Below are 12,541 nucleotides of genomic sequence, written 5' to 3' on the forward strand. Positions count from 1 at the left end.
AGAATTAGAAGCCAGATCTAAAAATTCCTACTCACGAAGCTCGGATCTACTCGCGAACTTGAGATTAATGCCTTTACTCCGTTCAGGAATAATGATAGGTGAAAGCTCCAATCCGATGGAGGCTGTCCAGCAAACAAAGCTTGAGGAGTTGATGAACTTGATTGAAGCTCTCAAAAAAGAGAATGCAGAATTGAAAGCTGGAATGCAACATCGGCAAATACCTGCGGTTTCGCATCCACTTCCGATCGGAGAAGGAGGTGTTCAATCTAATATCGCGCGTCAAGGCGAACAGGACGAGAACAATCAGTCAGCTCACCACCGTGATGAAAGGATGATGGACAATTTGCCTCCAAATGTTCGTCGAGTTGAAGATCACGAAGGATCGACTCACGTTGATCCGCATCGGGAAAGGTTCGACCGAGAGGAAGTGATAGAGGTTGATCGCCGTCGAGTAGCGTCGCCTTGGCAAAGAGAGTTCATAGAGGAACGGTCGTTCGATCCGTCTTACCGGCCCTCCATGGTTACTATCACTCATCGCGGTTCGGAGGGCAGAACCGTAACTCACAGAGCTACCGCTGGACTCCAGAGAGAGAATGAAGCTCTCCGATCCGCAGCTCGGACGGTGGATTCACCATTCACCGATGAGATCTTGAATGCCCCGCATCCAAGGAAGTTTGCTATGCCAGTCTTTATTCTGTTCGACGGAACGACCGATCCGATCGATCATGTGTATCATATCCAGTTGAAAATGGCCCTGAATACGGAAAACGACTCTTTAATGTACAAATGTTTCCCTACAAGCCTAGCCGGACCGGCGCTCAGCTGGTTCAAAAATTTGCCTAGGAGCTCCATTGGTAGCTTCAGAAGCCTGTGCGATCGGTTCATAAGCCAGTACTATGGGAACAAGCGCCCGCCGAAAGACATCTCGAGCCTATTCACGATGAGGCAGCACAAGGATGAACGTCTCCAGGCTTTTCTTACCAGGTTTAATCTCACTAAGAGTATGGTGATCGAATGCCACCCTTCTACAGCAGTTCAAGCCTTCAAGTTAGCCATGACACGTGGAACTCCGTTTCACACCAGTCTGGTAGTGAACACGCCAACTACTATGGATGAACTCAATGAAAGAGCCGATGGCTTTGTGCGCCTAGAAGAAGAGGAGGCAGCTAATGCTCGGACAGCGTCGCTCGTGTCGACCGAGGAAAAGTCCAAGGCAAAGATTAGGCAGAAGCAGGCTCAGCCGCAACGTCAGACCTCTTGGAAGGCAGAAAAAAGGTCCAGGGAGGAAGAGCTGATTACTCCGCTGAAGGTCACTCTGGCGAGGTTGTATCAGGAGAACAAAGATAAGTTTCATCCACCACTGCCAATTAGGCAACCCCTCGAACAGAGGGATCAAACTAAATATTGTGCTTTCCATTCTGACTTCGGTCATCAGACTAACGAATGCAGGAACCTGAGGAGGCAAGTAGAGATGTTGATAGCTAGAGGGGAGTTCGCGAGTTATGTTCAAGGTTCGGCGATAGAGCAGAATCGACCGGTGGAACAAATAAAAAGGAGTCATAAACAAAGCTCCCACAATTCACAACCAGTTTGTATAATCAATGCTATCCATGGTCGACCCGAGCCTAGTGAAGAGTCGGATGAGCTACTCCGGGCGCGCCTGCGGCAAGCGCAGATGAAGAAAAGGGTCAGCAGTGTGAATACTCTACACCAGCAGAGCCCGTCGATGCAGATAAAATTCGACTGGACAGACCTGCAGCGTGTTCAACTGCCGCATGAAGACCCGTTGGTAGTCAGTTTGACAGTGGCAGACTGCTTGGTGCGCAGAGTTCTGATCGATCCTGGGAGCAGTGCGAATGTCATGCCGAGGGACACATTTGATAGGCTCGAGATTCAACCAGAGAGGCTCAAGCCCACCGGAAATCCCTTGTTAGGGTTCGATGGGAAGAGGGTGGAGCCCGTTGGGATGGTGGAAGTGGAAGTTCAAGCTGCAGAACGAGCTCTTATGGAAACTTTTGTGGTTGTAGAAATTCACCCCTCGTATAATCTCCTGATGGGAAGAGGATGGATTCACAGAGTCCAAGGTGTACCCTCAACTCTGCATCAGGTCATGAGGTGCCTCGGACCCGAGGGAGATAAAGTGATAGACATTCGGGGGGATCAGGTTGCAGCCAAAGAGTGTTATTCCGTCACACTAAAGCATGCTGGGAAAGGGAAGGCGCCCGTCCGTTCGGCAAGCCCCAGATAGCAATTACAGGAACCTCCGCCCGAGCAGAACAGGGTGGAGGAGTCAGTCGACTTGACCGAGGAGCCCCTTCTAGATGTGCAGATCGATCAGTCCAGGCCAGAACGAACTACCAGAGTAGGTATAAGACTGACCAGAGAAGAGCAGCAAGAGCTAGTGGATTTCTTGTCCCACAATGCCGACGTATTTGCATGGAGTCACCTAGACATGCCTGGAATTAGTCCCTCCGTATCCTGTCATTCCCTGAATGTCAATCCCAATTTCAAACCGGTGAAACAGAAGCAGCGAAGATTTGCTCCAGAACGTAATCAAATCATAGCGGAAGAGGTCGATAGGCTGCTTGATGCGGGATTTATCAGAGAAGTGCACTACCCTGATTGGTTGTCCAACGTCGTTGTCGTGCAGAAGAAGAATGGGAAATGACGAGTATGCATTGATTTCATCAATTTGAACAAAGCCTGTCCGAAGGACAGCTTCCCGCTGCCTAAGATTGATCAAATGGTGGATGCCACCACCGGGTATGAGCGTTTAACCTTTCTGGACGCTTATTCAGGTTATAATCAGATCCCTATGGACCCCGCAGATGAAGTAAAAACTTCTTTTGTTACCGAGCGAGGAACATACTGCTACAAAGTTATGCCTTTCGGACTAAAGAATGCGGGAGCAACTTATCAAAGACTTGTTAGCAAAATTTTTAAGAATCAAATGGGTAAGATTGTGGAAGCCTATATTGATGATATGGTGGTAAAGAGTAGGAAGAAGGATGATCATCTGAAGCATCTGCAAGACGTATTTGATGTACTGAAGCGATATGGGATGAGGCTCAATCCAACCAAGTGCTCGTTCGGTGTGAGTTCCGGACAGTTTCTGGGGCACGTGGTCAACCGCCGAGGCATCGAAGTTAGCCCCGCTCAAGCAGAGGCTTTGATTAAGAATGCCGAGCCAAAGACGATCAAAGAGGTGCAAGCCCTCACAGGACGAATAGCTGCATTAAGTCGATTTATTTCAAAATTGTCAGATCACTGCAAACCGTTCTTTGACACGATTCGGAGCCATGGAAGGCAGGTCTGGGGGGATGAGCAACGACAAGCATTGACTCATTTGAAGGAATATATGCAGAATCCACCAGTCCTGTCAGCCCCAGATCCGGAAGAAAAGTTATTTCTATATCTTGGAGTATCTGGTGTCGCGACGAGTGCCGTTCTGATTCGTTGCAAGGAAGGGGTGCAATACCCGGTATTTTATGTAAGCAAAACACTGACAGAGGCAGAAAAAAGATACTCAAAGGCCGAACGGGTGGTACTTGCACTTGTAAATGCAAAAAGAAAGTTGAGGCATTATTTTGAATCCCACCCCATAGCTATTCTAACAACTTTCCCAATCAGAACGCTTATGCACAAGCCAGAGCTTTCGGGTAGAATGACAAAGTGGGCCATAGAGTTGAGTTCATTTGACATAACGTATGAGCCGCGAACAGCTGTTAAAGGGCAAGCGGTGGCCGATTTCCTGCTAGAATGTGATGCCGAAGATACGGAAGAGGACCTTAGATCCGGCTCTTGGAAACTTTTTGTGGATGGCTCCTCTAACCAGACGGGGGCTGGAATTGGGATCAAACTGCAAACCCCAGAGGGTACTTCCTTGAGCCAAGCACTCAGACTTGAGTTCCGTGCCACCAATAATGAAGCAGAATACGAGGCGTTGCTAAATGGATTAAAGTTGGCCAGAGAGCTACAGATCAAAAGTTTGACTGTGTATAGTGACTCGCAGCTGATTGTTCGGCAGGTAAATGGTGAGTACGCGACCAAGGATGACACGATGGGGGCATATCGTTCTGCCGTTCTGCATAAAGCCAAGGACTTTGCAAAGATTGAATTCATACAGCTGCCGAGGGAACAGAATGCAGACGCGGACCGGTTAGCATGTAGTGCTTCGAGTTGCGGTGAAACATTGGCGAGGGTGATTCCAGTAGGAATACTGACCCAGCCATCTATTCTCGAAGGACCCTTGGACTCTGACCCTTGGCAAGTCAACGTCATACCGTATGAACCGAGTTGGATTGACCCCATCATCACCTATATTCGAGATGGCGTTTTGCCTATGCAGAAGGATGAAGCTAGGAGACTCAAAAAGAATGCTGCAAAGTACGCCATCGTGCGTAGCCAGCTGTACAGAAGGTCCTACTCTGGCCCATACTTGAAGTGTGTCACCCCCGCGGAGGCGCAGCAGGTATTGCGAGCTATTCATGAGGGTGTGTGTGGCAATCATTCTGGGGGGCGATCGTTAGCGCATAAAGCAATGACACAAGGGTATTTCTGGCCAAACATGTCAAGAGATGCGGAGGAGTTCTCTCGAAGGTGCGATAAATGCCAACGATATGGACCATTGATCCACCAACCACCTGAGGAATTGCACGTAATGGCCTCGCCATGGCCTTTCGCGCAATGGGGGATGGATGTGGTCGGTCCTCTGCCAACTGCGAGAGCTCAGAACAAGTATGTGTTACTGGCCACGGATTACTTCACTAAATGGGTGGAAGCAGAACCATATCCTAGCGTGACTCAGACTCATGTGAGACGATTTATTTGGAACAATATTATCTGCCGTTTCGGTGTTCCCAGATCAATAGTCATGGACAATGGCACAAACCTCGACAGCAGGCAAGTAAGAAAGCTGCTGGAGGAGTATGGAATCAACCAGAAGTTGGCTGCAGTAAGTCATCCTCAGGCCAACGGACAAGCAGAAATCACAAACAGAACCATTTTCGCCTGCATCAAGAAGAAGCTGGAAGATCATAAAGGGAAGTGGTTGGATGAACTCCCGAACGTTCTATGGGCTTACAGAACCACCCCAAGGCGGCCGACTGGGGAGAGCCCGTTTGCAATGGCGTATGGTACTGAGGCAGTTATACCAGTTGAGCATTTGGTCCCCACTATCAGAAGCTTAGCATGGAGTCGAGATCAGAACGACAAGATGTTAAGATTGAACCTCGATATGATAGACGAAAGGAGGGACACAGCGGCTATAAGGTTAGCTTCGTATCAGCAAGTATTGGCGAATAGTCACAACAAAAGAGTAAAACACAGGGATTTTGCCCCTGGCGATCTGGTTCTGAAAAGAAAGGTGGGAATGGTCAAAAAAATGATGCCACCCTGGGAAGGCCCATACAGAATTGCAGAAGTCATAGGCAAGGGGGCATATACGTTGGAAACCATGGCGGGAAGGTTGGTCAGCAAGCCCTGGAACGCCACGTCTCTGAAGAGGTACTACCAATAAAAGCTAAGTTTCGGCTTTAATTGGATGTTGTTTGTTGTCAATCAAATACGTATGAATGAGCAAGTTACTGAAATTTATAAAAAAAAAAAAAATAAATAATAACCTTTTTTTCCAACGGCTTGCTGAAAATTTAAAGCCAAGTGGCAAGTGGCATTCTAGCCGAGCGCCAGGCACTTAAGCAAGATAAGTGGCAGCTGGCACTATAAGCCGAACGCCAGACACTTGCTAAAAATTTAAAGCCAAGTGGCAAGTGGCATTCTAGCCGAGCGTCAGGCACTTGAGCAAGATAAGTGGCTGCTGGCACTATAAGCCGAACGCCAGACACTTGCTGAAAATTTGAAGCCAAGTGGCAAGTGGCATTCTAGCCGAGCGCCAGGCACTTAAGCAAGATAAGTGGCAGCTGGCACTATAAGCCGAACGCCAGACACTTGCTAAAAATTTAAAACCAAGTGGCAAGTGGCATTCTAGCCGAGCGCCAGGCACTTAAGCAAGATAAGTGGCAGCTGGCACTATAAGCCGAACGCCAGACACTTGCTAAAAATTTAAAGCCAAGTGGCAAGTGGCATTCTAGCCGAGCGCCAGGCACTTAAGCAAGATAAGTGGCAGCTGGCACTATAAGCCGAACGCCAGACACTTGCTAAAAATTTAAAGCCAAGTGGCAAGTGGCATTCTAGCCGAGCGCCAGGCACTTGAGCAAGATAAGTGGCAGCTGGCACTATAAGCCGAACGCCAGACACTTGCTGAAAATTTGAAGCCAAGTGGCAAGTGGCATTCTAGCCGAGCGCCAGGCACTTAAGCAAGATAAGTGGCAGCTGGCACTATAAGCCGAACGCCAGACACTTGCTAAAAATTTAAAGCCAAGTGGCAAGTGGCATTCTAGCCGAGCGCCAGGCACTTAAGCAAGATAAGTGGCAGCTGGCACTATAAGCCGAACGCCAGACACTTGCTAAAAATTTAAAGCCAAGTGGCAAGTGGCATTCTAGCCGAGCGCCAGGCACTTAAGCAAGATAAGTGGCAGCTGGCATCATAAGCCGAACGCCAGACACTTGCTAAAAATTTAAAGCCAAATGGCAAGTGGCATTCTAGCCGAGCGCCAGGCACTTGCCATAAACAAACACACGGCAAAGCTAATATAAAAGAAAAGAGAGAAAAGATATGTATGTATTGAAAATAAGTTGAATAGAGCACAACACATAAGGAAAAAGAGTTCTGTCATTTCATTGATATTGAGCATTGAGTTTACAAAAGTGAGATGTCCATCGTTACAAAAAGATATGGAATGGAAGAGTCCAAAGGAGCCCTAGCTAGACGCCTCAGTACCAACAGCATCCTGGTCGTGCCGACCCGCCTCCTCGGCCCCATCAGCCGTCTCACCTTCACGAGGTGGGGAATCAAGATGAATGACTGAATCGTTCGGCTGGGGCTCAGCGTCAGCAGTGGCTGTGGAAGGTACCACGGTTGACGATTGAGGAGCGGTCAGAGGCAGAGCGGTAGGAGGAGCTGTGATGATCCTGGAGGAAGCAATGTCCTGGCACTCGTCGAATATGCGCTCCGCTTCGGTGGGCTCTGGGTCGACATAGACCCCCAGAGGTTCGATCCCTAGATCTTTGTCGACCTCATCTGGAGTGGAACTGGTTTGTCCCTCATCCGGAACTCGGTCGGCGAAACCTTCCCGGAATCCTTGAGCATACCTAAGAGTACCGACCCTTGAGAACCGAGCGTGAAGAACCAGCATCCCACCGCTCACTCTGCTGATCGCATCGATCAGAGCGGTACGCTCGTCCAGAGCTCTTTTGTCGAAAGCCATCCGAGCAGATTGTTCGTCAGCCAGAAGGCGCTGGAGTTCTGCCTTTTCTTCTCTAATTGATTCACGTTCAGTCTGCCAGACGCTCTTTTCAAGCTGGAGGGCGCCCTTCTCATCCTGAAGGGAGTCATTCTCCTTCTTCAGGACATCTCTCTCTTGTTCAATTTTGTCAAGCCGCGCCAGTACCTCGGTATTCTTCATGGCGAGGAGGTCGTTTTCTTTATTAGCCACCTCCAGGCTGTCAGAAAACTTACGGGCCCTGGCGTTCCCCATCTCCACCTGCTTCTGCATGGCCATCATTCCGAACAATGTCTGCATAGGTGCACATTAAAAACGGTTAAGCCAATAGTCAGGTCGGGCGAAGGCAAGACCAAATAATATGAGAGAATTCATGAGTTGGAAAATAAAAGTCACCTCCATAGCAGATTGGGGAAAGCGGCTGAACACATCCTTCTGGGATAGGCCCTTTGCCGCCTCAAGGTCCTTCGGAGTCCACATGCTCCTGTAGTAGGCCATGGCGGTCTGGCCATCCTTCAGCATGGTCTCGTTCGGTTTCACGAACGTCCCATCCGTTCGGGTGTACCGAGGGGCCCATGGCGGTAAGGTGGGGATAGAAGGGGGCCTGAAGCAGAAGCGGAGCCACCAGCTGCAGTAGGCCCGGAGGGAGCAGGAGCTCTGATCGCACGGTGCAAGAGAGCACCCGGCCCGGAGACCCGGGTCCTTCTAATGAGAGGCTCCTCCTCAGGATCGACTTCACTGTCAGGATGAGGCCTTTTGCCTCGTTCTTTATCCCGAACGCCCCCCGCAGCAGCAGGAGCTATGGTAGCTTGGGGAGACGCGCTCTGGTTGGCAGCAGGGGCGCTGGCAACAGAGTTAATAGCCACTGTGCTCGGGACAGTGTCAGAGATGGTGGCTGAGGAAGAGGCTGACGCTGGAGAGGAGGTCGCCCCAGCAGCAGGAGTGGCTGGGGGAGTATTTTTCTTCCTGCCAAAAGAAGGAATCTGAAGTCTGCTCATGTTGTAGCCGAGTGATGAGAGCGCTAAGAGGTTGTCTGAAGTGAGGAGATCTGAGCAGGAAGGAATATCGTTCAGAACGTATTTCTTCAAGTAGTTACTCCTATCCCTGCAAACACTATAGCTCAAGTCATCACAAGGTATTCCTAAGGAACGGCATAAGAAAGTGCAAAAACGAGGAACGCATGTTTCACAGGGGCAATCATGTTTATGAGATTTGAATTTCTTATAGGAGGAGACAGAACAGACACCAAAGGCGCTCGGGATTGGGTAACCCTCTGCAGCCGGCGAAGACCAAGCCCCACTAATGCCCACGATGCTATCCCTCCAACCCTTCTCAGATTTTATTGTGTCCGTACATATGGACATCTTCTCGAACGGGTAGAGGTGGTAGAAGGGTTCGTTAGTACGGATCTTACTGACCTTATAGCACAGAAGAAGGTCTATGAGGTCAAGGTCCAGATTTCTGTCACGCATCAACAAGAGTATAACAGATATGATTCTAAAGAAGTTGGGGTTGACTTGCAGGGGGGATATCCCCAATCTATTGAAGACATAACTAAAGAAAGGGTGCAGAGGGAACCTAACAACATTCAATTGAAGGTTCGTGAATAAGACTTCGCCGGGCAGGAGGCCGGCGCCGGTCATAATGTTAACGTCCTGAGGGCAAACCCTAACTTCGATGTTGTCAGGAAGTCTAAGTCTCATACGAAGAACATCCAGATCTACAACCATGGTGGAAGTGCTTGAAGAATCTAAAAGGGGGTAAATGGAAGCCTGCCGAAAGTAAAAAAGAACGAAACTAACCTCGGAGGACTGCAAGATCGCTGGAAGAATGACTCTTGAAGGATTTCACCAGAAAAAGCTTAGCACTGTTCTAGAAAGAGAGAGATTTGACTGATGATGGAGACGGTAAAAGGACGTGAAGTGGTATTCTAGAGCATTATAAAGGCGAGGGGGCCCGAGGGCCGAAGCGTCGGGAAGGCGAGAAATTCCTCGAGCCCCGGAACATTGATTCTGGATCTGACCGTCCGTTCCCCCACGTGGTTATCTCGAGCCGTCAACATCATGATGAGACGCCATCAATAATTACCCCTTATTAAATAAGGGGCAATTATGGGGGCAGTTGAGGAGGCCCCGGACGGCATGGGCCGGATCCGACTTGCAAGCACTACATTCGGTCCGTACAGCTGGGTCGGCCCATATAAAGACACTGCCATATGGGCCGAACGCGAGTAAGCCCATCAAAGGTGACCAGGACTTATGGAGGAATAGGTCCAGATCCAGCAATCAGTCAATATCTTGTAAATATCTTGTAAATATCTATAAATAGGATAAGGAATGGAAAGGAGAGAGGATCTTTTTGGGGGTTGAAGTGTAAGAATTCTAGAGAGAGAAAGAGGGAACGAATTTCTTGCATCTTCGTGAACAAAAAAACATTATTTATATATATAATTAAATTATTAATTTTTAATGTATTCATGAACTATTTATTCTTTTTAAATTTATCAATATCGTACTCGTTGAGATGCTTTTCTAGAAATTACGAGTTAGTATTGATGAATTTAATACCGCTAGCGTTTTGCTTGGGTTGGACCGAATCAATTCGCTTTAGGGTCCATGTGGGCCCACCAAGCTGCAAATGGGAAGACCCATGCTTTGTGGGCCTGTTGGTCCACATCGATTATAATTATCTACACGCACAATGTGAAACGATGGTACGTATACAAAAAGGGTGTGGGAAAATATATATATATATATATATATATATATATATATATATATATAAGTGTATTGTGCATACGTGGCATGCACGAGATATTTTCAGGGATTAAATTTATATTTGACTTTGATCAAATCCTGATTTTGTAGCAATTTGTTGGTGTTGTGATGTCACTTTTGGAATTGAATAACCAACTAACGTGTAATGGATCATGGGTTGAAAGTGGATGGTGACGACGGGCCATGAAAGCGGACCAGTAAATTTTTATATATATATATATTTTTATTTTTATGTGGGTGGAGGTGCAGCAACACTAAATTTACTTGGAAATTCCACAACTTTTAGTGATAATTTCACCACTATAAATTTTATCATTTTAAAATTTCAACAATTTAAATAATAAATTTTATTATATTTATAGATTTCGACATCATTAATTTTAATAATTTTGAAATTTTAGATGATAAAATTTATCACTTTTTATAAGCGAGTAAAAATAGATACTAATCTAGATAGAGGTCGAGTTTTGTGCAACGATAACGTTGTTTTATTGTCATTTGGAAGTCACAATCTCTCTCTCCGTATGCAAAGATAAGTCGTATATGACCTTTTCGAGATCCCACTACTTAAAATCCTTGTGGGCTAGCCAAAGAAAAATGAATTTGGAGTTGTGATGTCACTTTTGGAATTGGAAAACCACCTAACGTGTAATGGACATGGGTTGAAAGTTGAAACAGCCCATGAAAGCGTAGCATAAAGTTTTTCTTTAAAGCGTGCCCTATAGGTTAGTATTTAGTAGTATCAAATGGTCAAATAGTGGACAAATTCTACCTTTATGTTATTTATTTATTATTATTTTTAAATAGACTTCTAAATCTTAACTTGTAACAAGAATTTTTAATTTTATGGTTAACCGACTTCTTTTGAGATTTGGTTAAATTACACATCCTATCGTTAATAAAAATTTAAAAAAAGACTAAGTTGTTATTTCCTATGTTTTTTAAATTACAAGCCATTTTCTTGTGTTAAAAGACATCACTAACATTGTATTTTGACCTAAAATGACAAAAATGCCATTAAAATTCAAAATATCAATTTTTATATTATTAAATTTAAATATATATATATTTTTATGAAATTTGATTAGTTATCTTTTTAGGGATTGATTCGGTTTTTTATTTTTATTTTTATTTTTTATTTTAAAGGTGGGCTAATATAATGGGAAAAAGAGTAATATAGTCTCTATTGGTTTGACAAATTTTTTTATTAAACTATTGTGTACTTTACCCAAACCTTTTTAGTATTTTTATACTCATTTATTGGTAAAATGTTTGGCATATATATAGCCGATTTTCTAAATTGCGTATGATCTTTCCAATAGTTTTCAATGGGAAAATAATTTGGAATTAGTTCATTCTCTTGGTTAGTTGGTCTCTCCCAATTCTCAACCTACACTTTGACCAAATAATCACAATCCTGGTTGGTTCAATCTTTCAAAATCTTTCTAATTCCGTCAACATTCCAATTTCAATGTCATTGAAAGTCTAAACTTGCTAAGGGGACAATTACCTTTCAAAGTTCAAATTTTTTTATATTTGTGAAGTTTCAAAAAAATTCTAGAAGTACTTTCCCAAAAAAAAAATAAAAAAAATTCTAGAAATTCATTTTTGAAGATTTAATCATCTTGGAGTTTCGAAATGAGAAATTGGTTAATTCAACGCTTAAAGAAATTATTTAATTAAGTGTTTCAAAAAGATATTAAAAAACTTATAATTTTTAGTTTTATCAAACAACATCTATGTTGGTCGTTCTATCTCAGAGTTCATTATCTATACTCCTTTGTTGATTTTTTTTGAAGAATAGAGGTTCGACGTTGCCTTGTCATGTTAATGATTAGTGTGTGAGTTGCACTAGTGATTAGTGTGTTAGTTGCACTAGTGTCTTTTTGGGTATAAATTCTGATTTTGATGTGTGAGAACTATGTGAAAGATACTAGTTAGTTGAATATGGTTGTCATCTTGGATGTAAATTCTGATTTTGATGTGTGAGAAATGTGTGAAAAAAAATAATTTCTTACAGGCTTAGGGTTTTGAATTGTCATTACTAATCCTTCCAATAAACTTTGAGTTTCATATAATATTCTTATCATAAAAAATTAAGATGAAAGTGGGAGTAGATCAAAATCATAATTTTCTCCTATATATTTATATTATTATATTCCCTTTCCTCAATTTGATAGCCGTTCTTATTTTTTTATTTTTATTTTTTATTTTTTTTGTCTAATTTATCATTCCTATAGACTACAAGTAATCGCGAGTTCAAAATAAGCAAATAATTTCTGTGTGAAACAAGGAAATAATTTCTTCGTGTGCAAAGGAAGACGTATTGCATGACACTCTTCAAACCTTACAATAATGAGAGCCTTGTATGCTGGGTTAGCCATAGACTCGGTACCCGTGCAATCCCTAATTATGCTAGAATTT

Source organism: Cornus florida, unplaced genomic scaffold, assembly GCF_030987335.1.
Source record: "Cornus florida cultivar Cherokee Brave unplaced genomic scaffold, ASM3098733v1 CherokeeBrave_3.0.0_Hap2_Chr07, whole genome shotgun sequence".
In the NCBI taxonomy this organism is placed as follows: domain Eukaryota; kingdom Viridiplantae; phylum Streptophyta; class Magnoliopsida; order Cornales; family Cornaceae; genus Cornus; species Cornus florida.